Below are 21,074 nucleotides of genomic sequence, written 5' to 3'. Positions count from 1 at the left end.
TTTATAGCCCAAAAGAAATAAGTGAGTTCAATTTTAAGAATAAAAGACGTTCAAAAATTTAAACTAACTTAACTAAGTTAGTGAAAATCCTAACTATCTAAATATTCTAAGATTAAGCTCCTTTCTGCAACAAATTTGTTAGAATCCTGCAAGAAAACCAGAGAAAAAAAAACGTTAGATGATTTGGTGGACTTCAACAAGTCTAATTTTTAACTTTCGGTTACAATTTTTTTTTTTTCTTTTGTTTCAGTCTGTGATGCGCTACAGAACAAACTGTACGTGCTATAATATAACAGTGATGCGCTAAAAGAAAGTTTCAACGTGCTACACTGTTTTTGGGATGCGCTACTCTGTGCACCGAAAGCGCTGCTCTATTTTTTTTTTTTTTCGCGCCGAGACCTACAGGAAAAGATTAGTGGGAGTCATGCGCTAATATATGGACTTCAACCGCTAGATGATGGACTCCACGCGCTAAACAGTAAGTGGGATGCGCTAGACTGTTAACCGGATGCGTCAGGGAATGTTTCCTACGCGTTGATTCTTGTTTTTTGCGGACCTGCAAAAGTGGTTATATTTCAAAACCGATTAGATATATGGGGTAGGGCCCCACTGTGGGCGCCAGAAATGTATGCGAGAAAAGCGGGTCGATAGAACTCAATATGTGAAAATGGAGCTCTATGGAGCCTTGCTCACACACCCACAGGACTTCTTGGTGCAAGCTATGGAGTAATGAAGTATCACTCAGCTTCCCAAGGTTGGTCCCATGGTTCTCTATCTTACACGGTCCCTCAAACCAATGTTTTTGCTCTCAGATCACTGAGCAAAATGGTTAGGGATGGCAAATGCAAGAACGAGGGATGCTTTTGATATATTTTAGAATGAAATGCATCCTAAGCTATGCATGATCTTAAAATGCAATAAACTAGATTATAAGATGACAAGGTTAGTATAAATACTATCCTAACATGATATATTAGTCTATGATTGAGCTAAATGATAAAGAAAGTATTCTAAACATGCATATTTAGACTAATTCCTAGTTAAAGAGAGGCTAAAATGATGAGCATAAAAATGATATATGAAAGCTTGAATGTATTTGAGCATAAGTGTGATACTACAAACTTGGATTGATATCTCCAAATGGAGGAATGAGAGCTCTATTTATAGCAAAAATAGGGCAATGGATGGCCAAGATTGAAAGAGTTAATCAAGGGTTGAGTTTGAAAGTTGGGAATCCATGTTTGCAATTTGCACCAATAAAATGGTGACAAATGTCAACATAGAGTTGGGTTGAGAGAAGGGGTTGGAGGCATTAAATGCCTGAGAAGACCTTATGGTTATCTAGAGGGTAAGGGTTAAGCCTAAGTTAATATTACCCATTGGATTAAGAGTTAATCCAAGGATAAACTCTTGTGCAAATGATTAAGAGATAATCATGGTCAAAGCATTAAAGGCTTGATGAGACCCTTGGGTTGGATGAAGGTTAAGTTAGGCAAAAAGTCTCTAACCATGTAAGAGGGTTGAATTAACCATTAATGGTTTGGGAGACTTTGGGGATATTAAGTGGTTGAAAATTTGAAGCCTTTAATGGTTATCAAAGACTTTAAGGTTTTGAGAAGTGACCTCCCCTTGCTTAGGGATGTGACAAAGTTTAGAAGATGGGTTAGGCTAATTAGAAACGATTAGAAGAGTCTAGAAGGGATTAGAAATAGGTTTTAGAATGCAAGTGGGAGATGTAGGAAAATGCAAGTGGGAGATGTAGGAAAATGCAAGTGGATGGAGGGATAATAGGATTTAATTGAAATAAAGTTAATTTAATTCAATTTGGTTGCAATTTGGGGAAATTAAATAAATTAGATTTATTCAATTTAGTATAACTATTTAATTAAATTTGAATTTAATTAAAAGTGGATAGGGGGGATTTAATTGAATAAAATGATTTATTCATTAAATGGTAAAAAGAAGTCTAGTGAATTTAATTTAAATAAATTGAGTAATTTACTTAATTAAATAGAGGAATGCGGGTAATTTAATTAAATAGAGAAATGAACATAAAATATTCATTTAGGAATATGGTCATTTTTATACGTCTACAATAAGAAATGGAGGGATAAGATTGAGAGGTGTAAAAGGAGGTCGGCTATGATCAGAGGGTAGGTAAAAGAAATAATAAAATAATGAAAGGGGTAGGTAGTGTATGAATTAAGAGATGAATGACATGTGTCATGGGTAGAAAAGGTTAATGAATTAATTAAATAAATAAAGATTCAATTAATTAATAGAGGAAGTGGGATCAATTAAATAAATAAGATATTTATTTAATTTAAGAAAAGAGAAAATTTAAATAAATAAAAGTATTTATTTAAATGAGAAATAAGGCTAGAAGAGGATAAATGAATTAATTAAATAAATAAAGATTTATTTAATTAACAGAAGAATTAGGCTTAGATAATTAAATAAATAAAATATTTATTTAATTAGACATGACAATTTTAGGTGTCTATAGAAGGTAAATGTTTATTTTCCTTCTATGGTGTTGAAAAATAAAAATATACAATTTGCTGTGAAGGAAAAGGTGGTAGAGGTCCAACAAGAGGTAACAAACTCTTAAGAAGGGTTGAAGGATATAGATGTATTGAATGTGAATGAAAAAAAGGGAGAAGGTAAAGATTTGCAAGTTGACAAAAATGATTAAATTGTTGATGCATATAATCTAAACATGGTTATTCTAGATCAGGAATCAGAAGGTAATCGAGATAGAGTGACTCAATATGAGAAAATAGTTAGTTCATTTGATCATATCAGGGTTGTCCATGATCAAGAATCAAAAGGTAATATGGAGAATCTGACTCTAAATGTTACTGATGTTGTTCTTCTAATGACTCAAAACCCATCAAGGAATATTTCTAGAGATTCTTTTCCTAATTAAATATTTGAAAGGATTTTATAAAAGGTTTTGTAGAAAAGGAGTAGAAAAAAGAGAAGATGGAGATGAGATCTTCTAAGATTGATGTTGGGTTCAAAGATCTTAAGGATAATCTTGTGCTACTTAGTTTTTCTTGTACCCCTCCCCAATCTAAACAAAATAAATTTCTTGAGTTTGACTCGGAGGTGAAATGGATTCAGGTTGGTGGGAAACCTAAAAAGAAAAAGAAGGCATATGTTGGTAGTGAAGGTAAGCCTGAGCATCCTTCTCAAAGAAAAACAAAAAATAGGGATGCAACAAAAGAAGTTACTAGTGGGAGGCAGAAAACATTAGATGGCCTCTCTAAATCAAGAAAGAAAAAGTAATTCAGACATGTGGCCCCCTTTATCAACACTAGGTTTACTATTGAGATTAAAGTTTTATGTTCTTTATTATTAATATGAAGATTGTCTCACAGAATATTTGAGGGATAAATAGCCATGTTACATAAAATGTTTTGATATGTACTCTAATGGAACAAAAAAAAGGATAATTTACTCATTCAATAAAGTAAAATGAAAGAAGGAAAATTTGAAAACATTTTTTAAAAAAAATGGCTTAGTATTGATTTCTTCATTAGTGATGCAGAGGGTACCTCTAGAGGTTTAGCTACTGTATGGAACCCTGCTAGATTTTCTATTATTTTCTTTGTTCAATCAACATGTCTGATATCGAACTATGTAATCTCTTTGAATTGTAATAAGAATATGATTTATAAAATTTGAAGCTTGAATATTGAAAATTGAATGCCAATAGCTAATATTATACCTACTCAAGGAAGGGCCACTTGAGGTATTGTGAATATGTAGTAGTTTATTTTATTATTTAATATGATTAAGTGTTAGTAATCAATTGTTTAGGATAAGTTGTGTTGCAACATAGTTAATTCCAATAAACATAGTAACCTGCAACAATTACTGTGCTACCCTCGAAGTAACTATTGTGTAGTTAGATTTACTTTTAACATTGTTATCTTTTCAATTCAGTTTTTTTCTTTCATTTTAATTTATAATACACATTTGATAGAATTACCTAAAAGGATTCCATAGTGCACATAAAGTGTAGATCCATCGCAAGTTTATGCTTCCCTAGTTGATAATTAAATGTCTCCATTTGATTTAGTAGGTTACTTGATAAGGGATTTGTTGGTCCATTGAGTCATATGCATTGAATTATCTACATCAATCTACTACACTTAGATGGAGCCAGTTAGTCCCTACTACTTGTTATGTGATCATAGGGATCGACTTTTAACTTGTCCATAATGAACTCTAAGATGTGGAGTTTCTTCTCACTATTAGTGCCATTTGTATGATGTTTTGATATAATTCTTTAATTTTTAATAATTCCCTTATTCCTCCTATATTCCATATGCATTATTAATTCTTTCTACTCTCCCTCATGAGATACTTTTACCAAATGAATTTCCATCTTTTCATTTTGCCCTAAAAAATATTTCTTTGTATTTTCTTGTGCATGTTTCCCACTACCCTCATTCTTACAAATATCTTCTTTGTTTTGATCATTCATAACAATGAGATTTTGGTGAATATTCATCACCATATTGTGTATACCAACATGATCTCTTTCTCGTACTATCATGCTTTTAGATTGATTACATGAAGTGTGATGTCCTTGTTTATTTTTCATTATTATGGTACTCATTTGATTACAATACTATTACTTTGAATTTATACTTTGGCTAGTTACTACGTGTCTATTGAATTTTGTCGTCCTCATGATATTGCTATTCTCTTTTTATCCTCTATGTTTGTTATTTTGCCTCTTAACTCACTTCTTGAATAATAGTTATAATATTGTTGATATAGAACAAAATTTTGGTAATGAGCTACCATATCCTTAACAAAATTAGCAAAAGGATTTGATCTACTAACATGAGAAACTCCAAATGCACCAGTTTTGTTACCGCACTCAAGGCCACTATTATCCATTCCTCATCTGCATGCACATAAAGCATACTATTTTGTCATTTTATGGTTCTCCGTGAGATATTTATGCTCTATTGTCAAATTTCTTAGTGAATCAAGAATGATGTTGACTGAAACTCAATAGAGAACCTCATCCTTATGTTGTCTTACCTTGTTATGATAATGGTTTGTCAAGATAACAAGGGTTTATTTCAATAATTTATTCACTTTTTCATTTCATGGATTTGTTCTCATTGTCCTAACCGTCATAGCTATCTCTTGCTCCATATCTCCCTACTTTGGCCAATCTTCATCTTGTAAAAATGTCCCATTCTTTTCATAGACTTGTTACATTTTAGAAACCATCATTATTATGCTATTGTGTCTCTCTTCTAGCATAACTATATAAAAAAATTTCTTTTCCATTTCACTAAAACAATAACCTCCATAACTATTGTTGCCTCAATTTTTTAAATTTTCATTTTCTTGCCTTTGGTCTACAATCCCAGTTCATATGTCACTCTTCACCCCAACAAATTTACTTAGCATCACTAAGTCTTGTTTGTAGTCGGGCTTTTGTGATGTCCTTGTACCCAGTCGACAAGATTAACAAGTATTTGAACATTTCCTTTTGGTTCAAAAGTTCAAGAAATTCCTGACCACTTGACTATCCTTTAAATGTATGTCTTTATTGTTGGTCTTTGTAATACATGAATTCTTGTAGTCAGTCAGTCAGGAGATATTGGAACTTGTGTACCCTTCACTAGAACGGTTCGATAGCTCAACATTTCTCCAACCACCTAACTCAAAGCATTTCCAACTCTTGAGGCATTGTCTTTTCGTGACATCAACCAGTTGAGTTCATTCATGACCAGTGTGTGGTAGAAGACATGGGAAGTGTGTTAGTACATTTTTTAAGAAATGATGTAGTACCTTAGCCACCAGAATTAAATGTAGTTAATGTCTTGATCCTTAAAATGGTCGCCATCTTTCTAACTTCTTTTTTCTTCCCAAACATGCAATGACAAGAGCTCTAAGTTTTATGTGTCATGAAGGAGGTTGCAAAGAAGAAAAGAGACAAGTTAGAATCAATTTACCTCTTTTATTTTACCTCCTCTCTTAAGGGTTCTCTTTCCGGGTGGACTCTTTTGATGGTCTTAAATGTTTCTCCCATGGGCTCGTGTAATATATTTCTCATGAGCCTTTGTAAACTCACTTGCTAAACTCTACTTCTACATAATTTTTTTGGTTAATTTTTTATTGTGCTCAAAATTTTAGTTCCCTCTAACACCACCAAGAGTAGAAGATGGCCCCGATGGTATGAAGAACATAAATGAGGGAGACACATGTCTCCTATATATCTCCACATTTACATGACATCGTAGAACATTTCATGAGCATAAACAAGATGTCCTTATAATATGAACAATGCACTATATCTTTTATCTCTCAAACAAGAACTAGCACATACAATTGTTAAGAAAAACAACCTTTCCATATGATTATAAAAGAAATGGCAAGTATAGAAAAATCTCATGTAATTTCAAATAATATTAGTCATGCACTTTGGAATTTAGCATCAAATAGTATACCACACTCCTTGTTATTGCTCCTATAGGAATCCTTGTGTTTGATATACATTACTCAATTGTACATTCAAACCTTAAGATTCTAATAAAATAAATACAACCATTAAAGGGGCAATCACTAATAATGTTTCAAGAGGACATGAGGCACATGGAATACCTTCTTGTCGAGGAGATGAGATTCATTGTCCACCAAAGTTACTATTAAAAATTGATATACATTGTGTGATGCTTTCCCCCATCAATGACATCTATGCCTTGGTGACACATTTATCATATACTTGTAAGTGACTTGGCACAAATACCACGTCTCTCTATGCATCACACTCAAATACTAAATTCCCATGGGAATAATTCACTATAATTGTTAACATGTTACAAATGGTTTTCCATCAATACAATGACACTCAAACTCAAATTGACTTTCATTTAAATATTATAAAAATGTGTATAATATAGAACAAATTGAATAGGATTAGGAAATAGTAATGAATTGCATATAAACAAATTAGTGCTATCAAATGATGAACATAAATATATTGACATTTCCTTACAAATAGCTTAGTGGGGATATAGGACTTTTTTCACGTTCATTTTATTATAAGAAACTTTTGCCGTGCTCATTTCATTATGCAAGCAAAAAAGGAGTCATCAACTGCAAAATAAATCTTTCTTTCGATTGATTACAATTAGATATACATAACAGTATAACACAAATATTTTTTTAATGTTGACAACATTATTGTAATAAAAGTTATAGAGATATTAAAAATATATATCATTTTCTTTCTACAGTTCATAGATCATAGAATGTAATCCGAAACATAACGTAACAATCATTCTCGAATAAGTAAAGATGAACACAGTTTTCTATCAATGTAACCATTATACCTGAAATACTAGTTTATATGTTTATAGTACACAAGGGGAAAAACTTTTTAATCACGAGTCTTAATGTGGAACTTTAAAAAACTAAGCGTTTACTTGAAGGAATAAAATAGCGCAGATCTTGTACGTTGCCGCAACAAACTCCACCTCGGAACAAAATCCTCCTGTCGTAAATCATTCTGCTCCAGTAGAGGAATTTCAACCATAACCATTTCTTCTGAACTTCAAATATCAGTGCCAAAGGCAAAGAAAGAAGTTTGCGTCGCTGTAAGGATTCGAACCTGCGACCTGTATTTTACATTATAGATATTAATTAAATTATCTTGATGTTCTACAGTTAAATTGTTTGATTTTGCAAATGCAGGGATCTTATCTTTTCCGTCTTCCATTTCCATTATTTTGACGTTAGTTGTAAGACAAAGAAAAGGAATTTTAACCATGACCATTTCCACTGAACTTCGAACCCGCGACCTGTGTTTTACATTAGTGACATTAGCTAAATTCTCTTGACGTTCTACAGTTAAACACATGGGATCTTATCTTTTTTCATCTTCCGTTACCATTATTTTGACATTAGTTGTAATACAAAGAAAACGAATTTCAACCATGACCAATTCCGCTGATTCAACAATTAGCTAAACCTAATTTAGTGTACCGGGCTTTAATTGACAGCACTCGCCATAATGTGCCTTCCTCTCGGTGTTCAAATGTCTCAACAACACCAAGGCCTCAATGCTGTTTACAAGATTAAGATATCAACATGCCATTTTCTTACATTGTTTGTGGGGCAAAGATGATGAAGACATAAATAGGGAGATGAGTTTGCAACTATCAAGCTTAGGAATGTAATGCAATAAAAGATTGACAAAATGAATATGGTAGTCTTAGGTAAGTCAAAAAATATTTCAGTGAAAGCTTATTATATTCAATCAAAATGTGCATATTTAATAATGTAAAACTATTTGTTTTGTTAATCTTCTAGATGATTGTTTAGCTTCTAGTGTAGCTCAAAACTATAATATACAAAATTATCCTACCACTTCTAGGATTATGTAAATTATTGTTATATCCTTCCAAAGAGATATATTCTAAATACATATCAAGGTAACTAAAAGACCAAACAACGTAAAGAAAAATCACTCTACTAGACTTGAGATGTCATGCTTCACTTATTTCTCCTACTACTTTGACCCACTTTATGATTCAATATAGGAGGGTTAACTCTATTCACATCCGATCAATTATCTTGAAAATTACTTGAAAATTACTTGTTATTATGACCATCTACAAGATATCTTAAGCTTCCCTACAATAAACCCCCCATTTAAACCCTGAGAAAATAATTGTCTATGGTTATATTTATGTACGATTATACTTTTATTTTGATTATTTGGTCACTTATTATAGCCAATTCACCCTTAACTTAAAACATGTGTTGAAATTTTATATTTGTTGAATATTTGAATCCCTAAGTGTTTCATGGCAGTTACTTGTACTTGATAACCAATTATCTTATGCATAGATTTGTTTTCTCTATCATTAATCGTTTGTCTAATATGAGAAATCCCTTGTTCTCACCATTGATCTTATTATATAATAAGCTTTTTTATTTTATCTTTATTTATTAACATGTTTTTTATTCATTCGTGTAATCACCATGGTGCTTCAATTACAATATTTTTCTATTTTATTCTATGTTATGCAATACTATCCTATTAGCTACCAACTAATCCCAACCTACCGACTAGTCAAATGTCAACCAAGTTTTCAATGCCCATAACATAAACTACTATTGATTTTCAACTCCCATGAGCACTACCTATTGATACAAACAAAGACTTGTCCCTTATAAAGTGTGGCCCAATAGATCCTAGATAGTGAAACATGTCTACAATACTCATTGGATGAAGATCCCTACGATGATGAAACTTTGACAATTTCACGTAAGAAAGTGAAAAAGAACACAATTCTATGGATGTTACCCATCATATCACTATTGCTTGCACCAAATGAGGTGCAATGGTAAAGCCGATAGTAATATATGCTAAAATATTTGTATTCTTAAATATAATATAAAATCTTGTTTTTCTTTTAAATTGTGAATCTATTATACTAATCATTATGAAATGCACTCACCATATTATAACATAAAATTTAGCAAAAAAAAAAGGAGAACAAACAGTCGCTCTGCACAAATTAATAGATGCCTAAAAAATATGAAGAAATTATTGTATTCAAAATGAACAAATTAATAGTTGGTCGATAGATTCATAGAGCCTTGAATACATTCATATTATCAAAACTTTCCTAATAAACTATCATAATTTCAAATAATTAAATATCAAAAAACAATTGATCAACCATAAATTTATTGCTAAATTATCTAATCAAATAAATTAAAAAGAAAAATTATAATATCAACTAATATAAAAACAAAATAGACAAATCAATAGTTGGTCGATAGATTCATAAAGTCTTGAATAAATTTATTGCTAAATTATCTAATCAAATAAATTAAACTATAATATCAACTAATATAAAAACTAAATTAATTTTTTTTTTTAAACAAAAAAAAATTAAAAATAATAAGTAATAAATATAAAAAACACATAACATATCAAAAAATATCTTAAATTTTCTATTATACAAAAATTAGTAAAAATTGATTATTATATAAAAGTAAATTATATAATACAAACTTAACATAATTAGATTAAATAAAAATAAACATTAAAAAAAGAGTCAACTAAATGGAATAGTTTCAAAATTAACTACATAAATTCATAATGACACACAAATATAAATAAAACACACACTATACAAACGTAACCCAAGCATAGCAAGTATTAAAATTTATTCAACAGTCGGCACTTTTAATAACATAGGCTCGACATCAAACATTTATGGGCAAGCCTGAGACAATCTCGGTGGGCTATGCCTACGTTAAAATACCCTATCGGCTAATTAGCCAATTCCAATATGAAATACTTTTTGTCAAAGAATGCTCACATGGGTTATTCAAAGGGTGGGAAAAGTTTTAATTTCAAACTTGAATCTCGGAGGGATAAGTTTTTATTCCAGCTAAAAGTTTATTATATAAAATTTGTTATATAAATATTTAATGTTAATAAAAAATTAAAAGTATATATATATATATAAGAGAATAACGTTGTTACAAAAAGGTTGCCCTGAATGTCTACTTGGACCCTCGGTCCACATTTACAAAACAATATGCAAATTGTCTACTGCGACATATACATGGAGGAATACCTTTTTCTAGAACATGAGCCTATAATATTTTATACAAAACATGACCACTATCTTCAAAGTTGCCAGGCGATTATACATGCAGAATATGTTCCTGCGGTGCATCAATCCACGTAGTCCATCCCATGGGGCTCTCCATCTAGACGACTTGTTTTCTGTCAAGAAGTTCTGTGAGTATCTGTATCTAGTCTTTAACAGGGTCTCTCGCTATGGCAACCTCTTCTCCCAGGGACTACAGAGCCAGGTCTACATCTTGCTTTCCTCTGATTGCCTTCCTCCATTTGTATCCGTTTTCCATCTCGTGAAGGAACATCCTTGTGTTTCCATCATTTATGAACCTGAAGAATTTGTTCTTTTCTACATTCATCATTACTGATACCTGCAAGAGAATTCGGTGAAGGGTGAGTCCATGAAAAGACTCAGTAAGGGTCCTACCTACGCCCTGAAACTTATCTTCATTTCTTATTTTCCAAATGTACCATAAAATCTCAGAAGTAAGAACATACCAAAAGAGGTTAGTGTCTTTTTTCAGACCCTTAATATACCCAATTATAACATCAAGCACAATAAATTGATTAGGAATAGAAATACCAAACAATAACCAAATTTCTTTAGCAATGCTACATTCAAAAAAAATATTTCTAGTTGATTCAGGAACCCTGCAAATATTACAAATATCACAGCTGTTATGGTATTTTCTGAGTGGCAACCTGTTAATAATCATAAGCCATTTAAAACACTTCTCTTTGGGAACAACAGGGCTACTCCATAGTCTAGTAAAAACCTTCTGCCATTGTTTAACTGAAAAATCTGCAAACCACACTTTATTAACATGGGAAATTATTGCTTCATCATATGTTAATGTCTTATATATAATGCTAGCTTTAATATTAGATACAGAGATGGTATTATTCCACAAAAGTTCCTTACAATAGTCAATATCATTCTTGCATTTTTTGGGCAGGTAAAGTTTCTCGCAAGCTTTTTCCATCATATTATAAGTTCGTTTATGGGATCTTTGAAGGTTAAATATAACTCTAAGGGTATCCCAATCCAGTAGCCTATCATCCTTAATAATGTCTTTAAAGAAGCAAATACCTTTTGCCGCCCATGCTTTGGCAAAGCACCTCTGCATAAGAGCCAATGGTTTGGAGGAGTGCAAGAGGTTCCACCAAATGGATCTACCTCCCTGGATTAGCTCATTGTTGCTTACTCTATTATTGCTGATGAAGGGCTTAATACTATCCCAAGCCTTCCAGATAGACTTGAAGACATTCAACCCTTGTACTGAGACCTCGAAGTCTCCAGCCACAAGGTCACAGAAAAGTAGGGATTTCCAAGATTTGGCCTTTTTCGGTACAACCTTCAAAATGTTATTCCTAACTAGAACCTTCCAAGGTTCATTCCCATCTAGTGCCTAGAATATCCATTTTGCTGCAAGAGAAATTCCTTGGATTCTCAAGTCTTTTAGTCCTAGCCCTCGCAGAATCTTGTCCTTATGACACCATTCCCATTTCACAGAATGCATCTTCTTTTTACCTTTTCCATAGACCATAGGAAGTTCCTAATGGTTTTTTGTATCTCTAAGATCCAGTAATTGGGGAACATCCATACTGAGGAGTAGTAGATGCTATATGAGGAGAGAACTTTTTGACACACCTGCACTCTCCTGGCGAGTGAGAGATACCTATTATCCCACTTGTTAAGCTTTTTGTCTATCTTGCTTCTAACCCAATGCCACATCTCTTTGAGGGATGGGGATATGGCAAATGGAATTCCTAGGTATCTGACTATTTTATTGGGTCCTCCCCATTGGATCCCAAACTGTTGTAGCCACACAAGAGGTCGCTCCTCCCACCCAAACATGGTAGATTTGCTCTGTGAGATTTTAGCCCTTGATATTTCTCCTAGGAATTTGATTTTTCCTTCCAGGGCCTCCATATTTTGTTTACTGGTTTCTATAAAGAGTGTCGTGTCATCAACAAATTGTGCATTGATCAATTCCTCACCATTCGGAAGTTGGACCCCCTAAACTTTAGGAGGGATAGTAGAGTCTCTTAGAATGTAAAACATAGCATCAGCTGCAATAAGGAAGAGAGTAGGGGCTAGGGGGCAGCCCTGTCTAATAGATCTGCCTAGAGTAATGTTCTGTGACAGGGACCCGTTAACTTCCACCTGGGCCGAAGCATCTTTGAGTAAAACCATCACCCATTTACAGAATTCTAATGGAAAACCAAATGTTTCTAACATCATCATAATGAACCCCCATTCTACCCTGTCGTATGCTTTCTCGAAGTCTAGGAGAAACATGGTTGCGTTCTGTCCTGAAGTCCTCATCCATTCCATGGCTTCCCAACTGGTAATTAGATTTTCCAGGATATATCTTCCTTTGATAAATCCTGTTTGTGTGGAACAAATGAACTTAGGAAGTATATTCTCCAATCTGATCGCAAGTGTCTTGGCCAATATTTTATAAGATACATTAAGAAGTGTTATCGGTCTCCAGTTTTTTATAAGAGGCTTGTCTCCATCCTTGGGAAGTAGTTTGATAATCCCACTGTTAATTCGTTCCCCTAAAGAACCAGTGATAAAGGCCTCAGAATAAAGCTCATACAGGTCTTGACACACCCAGTCCTCATTAGCTTTGTAGAACTCTACCGTCAGACCATCTGGGCCTAGAGATTTGTCATTATTCAGGCTTTTAATGGCACCTTTTAGTTCTTGTACAGTGATGGGCCCCCTTAATGACTACGCATCCTCCACTGAAGTCTTGGAGGGCATAATCCTTCTGCATTTTTCTCTTGCCTCCCGGGAATTAGCGAAATCTTCAGATGTGAAAAAACCTTTGTAGAATTGGAAGAATGCCTCCTTGATATCCTCAAGATCCTTTATTTCTTTGTTTTCTAACCAAAACCTATCAATTTGTTCTCTACACTATTTTTGTTTCAGCATATTGAAGAAGAAATTGGATCCTTTATCCCCGAATTGCATCCAATGAGCCCGAGCCCTGATCATGCCCCCTCTGGTCTTAGTCTGTTGATGTTTTCTGAGACTATCCCTAGCCAGGGCTATCTTTTGAGAAAGTTCAATATTGCAAGGACTGTCTTGGATCTCAGCCTCACATAAGTGAAGGTTGTCAGATAGTGTTCTCTCTTTCCACCTATAATCCTTGGCTTTCTTTTTCCCTATGGTTTGGAGCAGCACCTACCAACTATCGACATTCTGGTTCCATCTATCCACACTAGAGTTCAACAATCTATTACTTTTGTTAAACATCCTGACAATCTTGACTGCACTCAACAATCTGAGTCTTTTAGAAGGTTGCAATTTAAAAAGAATTTATCCTTGGGAGTTCCTTGGCCCTCAGGGTAGTCTCTGAGCCTAACCTATGAGATGATAGGATGGTGGTCTGAAAGTGTGGTCGAATAAACTGTCACGGGATTGCCATTCTTGCCAAGGTCAAAGGAGAAGTGCTCTCTATTAACATAGAATCTATCTAGCCTACAATAGATCATATGCTTACCCTTTGATAGTTGCACCAAGTGTACCAAATTTTGGAGTTATCTTTCTTATTGCAGAACAGGGGGTCGAATAGTTTCTTTCGGCTTTTCATTCTCTCCCAATGTAGTTTCTCCAACCCTTTCCATTCCATAGGGATACCTCCACTTTTGTCTTCCCGAGTTTCAACCATATTAAAGTCACCCCCTACAATCCAAGGAATATCCGATAATGCAGCGATCCAATCCCACAATTTAGTTCTCTCTCTATAGTCATTGGAGGCATAGACAGAACAAATTCCAAATCTGATTCCATTATCCTCTAAGGACACCCAGACCGCTCTGTTACATGACGAGCATCCTCGGTTCACTATGTGCTCCTTTCATTTGGGGTTAATAAGTATTCCAACACCTCCTCTACCTCTATCATGCTTTGAGGAAATCTTGATAGAGTCTTTCCATATAAATTCTAGGTTGACTTCTAGGGTAAACTTGACGGCCTTGAGTTCTTGAAACATAATAAAATCTGCGTTCTTATGTTGATTGACAAACTTTTTGACAATCTGTTTCCTGTTTGGAGATTCCAAACCCCTAATGTTCCAAGAGATGCACTTTATCTTAACATGGTGTATTATTTTTACTCTTTGGATGCTTTGAACTTGTTAAAGCATCTTGGGAGATCTTTCCTCTCCTCATTATTCCTTATGTTATTAGCACCCCTGTTTTTGGATCCCAGAGGTCTAGCCCTTCTTCTTCTAGGAATTGCCTCAGGGTTTTCATTATCCGTTGTCCATTCTCCTTCTTCTCCTGTGCACTCTTCACCCTGATCCTCATCCTCAACTTCAAAAGCCTTCCTATTGTCCCCCTGACTGGGGGTCTCCGGGGTCTCAGAACTAGGCTCCAATGCCTTCAACCTATCTGGAAGGTCTAAATTAACAACATCGCTAGATAGGGGGTTAGCTTCACCAGCCTTAGGGTCAGCAACAATGACCTCAATCACACAGGTATCCTCTAATTCTACAAACTTCTTCGGGGGAATGACAAAGATCGCATTAGGGGTGGGTTTAGTAAGGGAGGAAGGCTCTGCCTCGATGATATATGGAGAGTCTTTTGATGAATCCATCTCAAATGAAATATCCATGTCTACCGAACTTTTGTGGGAAGCTTTATTTATCACCCTAGACCGGCTCCCTCCCCTACTCAGCTCACCACTCACACCATCTCTATCCTTAGGGTTTTGTGTTCCAGGGTTATTATCACTAGACGCTAGGCTAGAGAATTTCATCTCTGGGGGGACCTCGTGAACATCATCCTCCATAGGCAATGTTAAATTGCTATCCATAGTCATCTTATTAATCACATAAGTTGAATTATTAGGACCATTTGCCCTAATTTTTTCCAAGGCTAATTGTTGAGCATTTTTCCTCCTTCTTTTCTTAGGGTTTTTCCCCACAATCTGAAACTCATCCTGCGAATTCTCATTTATCTGTTTTAGAGCATTTGAGATCGCAGAGTGAGGGGTGGGGACAACTTCAGAGCTACCTGAATGGAATATTTTTTCAGGTTCCTGGGGTTTAGAATTTTCTCTAGTTAAGAGATTATTGATTTTTTTACTAATGGCATTAAGGTTTTCCATGTTCAGAATGTGCTTTGCATGAACAAGTTGCGGGTTATTGGATTGATTTCAAGGTCTATCTGAACCCTTAAATTTGTTAATAATCGGGCAATTCTTGCGAATATGCCCCTCTTTCCTGTAGAGAAAGCATGCATTCACCCCGCCAAGGATTTCAACAGGGCATACAACAACTTCAGATTCTAGGTTAATGTTAACCGTTTTGGGGAAATCACAACCAAGGTTAATTGAAATCAATACCCTAGCATCCAGATGCGGAATAAGCGAGGATGACTTATCAACCCAAATAACCTTTCCTATCGGTTCCACGATTTGGGGTATGAATCTCTACAACAGTGGGGGCACATCTCGAATTAAAACCCATCTAGGACATGAGAGTGCAAGTATTTCTTCATTGACCGCTTCTGGCGACCATTCTAGGGCACGAAATGTGCATTTTCTGACAAACCAATATTGTTTACTAAACACTTCTTTTTGCATTTTATGATCCTTAAAGAAAATTACAAACAATCCTTTTTGAATGAGTCTACATAAAGAGACCAGATAACCTAATTTAATGTTCCATACATTTCTTATCCAGTCATCCATAAATTTACGTGCAAGACATTTATCCACATCTACAGTTGCAAAAAAAATTGTTTTATCTCTAAGCCTATTTTTTCCATATTAATTTCTTTACACATTAAATCATTAGGGGAAATGGAGATAGACTCCCGGGCAGAGTGAGGGTCCTTACCTTCTCCACAGGGGCTGCCATTAGATTTTGTAACAAACCTCGCACCTTCATCAACAGAGGGAGATGAAAGGGTAACCACATCTTTGAATGTCTTAGCTTTAAATGGGACATCTTTACTGAGTTCTCCGACGCCTTCAGAAGAGCCCTCCATTAAATGGCATTAAACGCTCGCACAAGGGAAAGCAAAGAAAAGCGACGGCGAAGAAGGACACTGGGAGAGAAGCCTGCACACAAACCAAGTTAATCACTTACCTACGTGGAGAGCCCGCGTACATCCTCACGTCAGAGCCTACGACCCTGCAACCCAGAGTCCAAACCCTAGGTCTAGTCGAAGTTTCAGAGCAAACTTTCAGAGCATCCCGTAAATATATATTTTGGAAATGAACAAGAGAATATTGAAAGAAAATATATAATAAATTATATTTATTGATTATTTGAAAAAATATTTGAGACAAATTAAGTATAATAACTATGTTATAGAAATTTTATGATTATACATGAATTTGGGTCAAATCTACATTAGTGGTTTTGATGTTCACATCTACAATTTTTAACTTGAATCTATGATTTTAACTTTTTTATGATTTTCAAATCTTTAATTGTGAAATACCTCCCATAATCTTTTTTTTTAATATTTTAAATTAATAAAATATCCAAACATTTTAGATATATATCTTTCAACCTTTTATTTCATATTATAACTATTTGAATGGATATTTCTCATGAGTTTTGACATGGATACACTGATGTAATAAAAACATATTTAAACACCACTTACACTATCCAAATAAAGTATATAATATTCACATGAATATTACATATATTCCAATTTTTATGGATGCAACACAAATATATTTAAGTCATTTTGGGGATGGTTACGCATTCATTTTCATATATGTTTATATCAATTCAATACAAATCATTTCAAATTATTTTGACATACATAAATATATAGATTAATAATAATTTTAAACCACTTTTTGGTTTGGTCATAAAGCGATGCCTTTCTTCTTTAATTTTTAATTTTTTAATTTTGTCTTATCTATCAAGTGATATAAGTCTAAAAATAAAAGCCTCAAATTCACAAGCCTTAAAAAAATATACCTAACTATATTTTAAACAAAAATCTTCATGCACCTCAAATTAAAATAGATCAAACTTACTTGTATATCTTAATTGTAATGCTCGCCAAAATACCCTAGAGAAATAAACTGAAAGCTACTAACAATTTTTTTATTTAAAACATCCATTACATTATTCCAACATTAACATAGATCGATACAACATTATCCATTTGCAATAACACGTGTAACATCAAAAAGAAACATTGTAAACACATTATACGCAAGCAGAATAAACCTTCTATCATAATCATATTTCAAATATACTCTTTGCAACACAATTATTCCCTAGGGTATCTTAATGTCACTACCTAGCAACATACTATCATAACATCCATTAATCAAGAATATCAAATTCCTAACTACTCAAGTGAAGCTTCAATGCAACTATTCTATTCTTTCCATCAATCATTCTAAGGCATGACATAACTCAATTTTTCAAAGCATGAATATATATATACAACACAAAATCACATGTTTACTCTATTTCACAATCACATAGATTCCATAAGCACTTTTACATATTCATCATTCTATACATTAAAGAGACATCAAAGCATTCTTCCTAACCTCTACAACATATCCTTCTACATTTGTATATAGAAACATACCACCAAGAATGCATAATCTCTTACATAATTAAATCATCATTATTATCTTATACAAAGTCCCAAACACATAATATTACACAAATCATTTAACCTTTAGTATCCATGATCACCTAGTTACTCAAGTATAGGTCAATGCTATCCACTTCATCTATCTATCATTCATTTAATAGCATAATAATATCCATCTCATGAAAGTAATACATCTCAAGTACAAATAAACCAATCCATTTACATGATTACTTTTAAACTCCTACAAGCATCTACTACAACATGAATTATTGTCACGAATCGTTTTATTTAATATTGTGCAATCTAAAGATGTAATGTGATTTTTAAATTTAAAATAGATTAGATCATTCATAATCTAGTATGAGGAAATATAATATGCTTTTTACTCCTGCAAATGATATGAAATTCAATATTCTTTTGGGTTTGTCAATGCTGATAAAATTTTGAGTGCAAGTAATGCAGGATGAGGTGAAGGAGGTCGAAGGCGAGAACACGAATCAGGTAGAATTGTTTTTAACTGAACGACTTCAATAGAAAAGGGAATCTTTCACACACCGCATTAGGATTTATAATTTGCATCTTGAAAGTGTGGATGATTTAAATGACCTTATTTGAATATTTGTTCAAATTGAAATGATGAATTTGGAATAAGAGGTAGATTGATTTAAATGTTTATATATGTGCATTAATTACATGATGTGAGTAGTGTTTGAAATAAATATAAGTTGTCTGAGTAATTGTGAGATAGTATGTTTTATGGTTAAAAGAGATAAATGTGTAGAAATTTGGAAACGAATATCGACCCTAGGTTTTTATGTCCTTCTTGTTCAGATATGTAAATGTATGAAAAGAGTACTTACGAGTTTAAATTTTGTAAATTGAATAATAGTCTAATATATATATATGAAAAATTTATTCAATCATATACATATATCAATATCCAATTATAGTGAAATTTGATTTCGTCAAGACTTCTGTTTATACATATACGTAATCATTTGAGATCAAAAATATATACGCATTATGTGTATATGAATTCTAATGATAATTCGATCACAGATTTATAGATAAGAGTGTAATTATCAAATATGTAAATAGGTTTGAGGAATTAATCTATTTTATAAAAAACCATAATATATATACATTTATATATTGAATATTTAATTATGCTTAAGTGATTATCTTCTTGATTTATGATCATGACCATTCGAAATAATGTATTTATAAATATTGTATATGTATTTATGAAATTAAACCAAGTAATGAAAATTTGATATATATATATATATATATATATCAAAGAAAGGGTTTATTAAAAACAAAGTTTAATGTTAATATTAAAAGAAGAGTCATCTAATATTATCACTTTATTAAACATACCATATTATAAATATAATATTAAACATAATAATAGGGTGGCAGGCTGAACAAGGTGGTCGACCATTTAAAGCAAATGGAAGAGCCGCTTTGGTCGGTGTAAACAGACTCCTCCACCCACGGTAGCCGCTTTGATAGGTTTGCTAACAGTCTTCCTCCACCCTCAGTAGCTGTTGTTAAAGCTTTAAACACAGGTCAAAACGTGGAGGCATAGATGTTAAGCTAGGCATAGCTTAAGGAGATATTACCGCCTACCACCTCTACCACTTTCAAACATAAACAACGTGTAAAACATTTCCTCCATCCCACGCAGCACATGTAAAAAGCATCGACTCATGCAACAAGTAAAGCTCAAACTGAAACAGTTGGAAGATTAAACAATAAAAGACTTGATCTTGCCACGAACCGGGGGGGTTGTATTTAATTTAAAAACATACGTGGAGATTGCAGTTAGAACCAACTACTGCGTGAAGAATATAGTTACAACCACATAGTGGAACAGTAAATTAGACCCAGAGGATAGCAGCAAACATAGCCACAAATTTGAATAAATAGACGTATGCACACACTCATTCATTCATTCTTTCTCACACGAGATTAGAAGAGCGAATTTCTTGAAGGGAGAGTAAGAATAGTTCGATAGAGAGTTAGAATAGATTGATATAGAGTTAGAATAGTTTGATAGAGAAGAAGAATAGTTTGAGGTAGAAGAAGAATAGTTTGATAGAGAGGAAGAATAGTCAGATAATATCGTGGAGATTGAGTGATAGAGAGATAGTTGGATAGAGATAAGAATAGTTGGAGAGAAAGAGAGACTTGCGATCAAGGAGTCGAATCATTTGATGAAGAATGACAAGGTCAAAAGCTCACAATCCACTCTAAGTTTCCAAGAGGTTAGAATCTTTTGTTTATGTTTTATTTTATTCGTTAAATTTGGTATAAAATGTGTAAAAAAGGAAGTTTAGATAATAGATATGTACGTCCAAATGGGTATCGATTATTAATATCGTATTTGAAATACTTTATAAACCATTGTGGAATAAAAGAAAAGAATTTAGAGAAAAGAGGTTGTTAATATCGTACTTTGCACAAAAATATTTAGTTTTAATTCTATTTTTAGAATGTGTTTACGTACTTTTGTTTACATATGAGATTAATCTCATACATGTTTAACACCTTCTATTGTATGTACTTTATTTTAGACGAAAGATTGATTTTAAGATTATTGCTTGTAGAGGTTTATCGTTTTTATGAAAGATTGTCTTCGAAAGATATATTAGACAAGTAATGATTAGTAAGCAACAAAAATGATATCTCTATTTTTATTTTAAAAGAAAGATTGTATTCTCAAAAGAATTTGTGTTTGAGGGAATCAAGCTAGGGTTAAGCTTAAGTTGGAAAAATTTACCTTTCGGGATGGGTGCCGAATGTGGATGCTTTAGGGAGAATAGTTGCT

The sequence above is a fragment of the Cryptomeria japonica genome, chromosome 3, assembly GCF_030272615.1.
Source record: "Cryptomeria japonica chromosome 3, Sugi_1.0, whole genome shotgun sequence".
Classification (NCBI taxonomy): Eukaryota; Viridiplantae; Streptophyta; class Pinopsida; order Cupressales; family Cupressaceae; genus Cryptomeria; species Cryptomeria japonica.
This window is presented reverse-complemented; position numbering follows the sequence as displayed.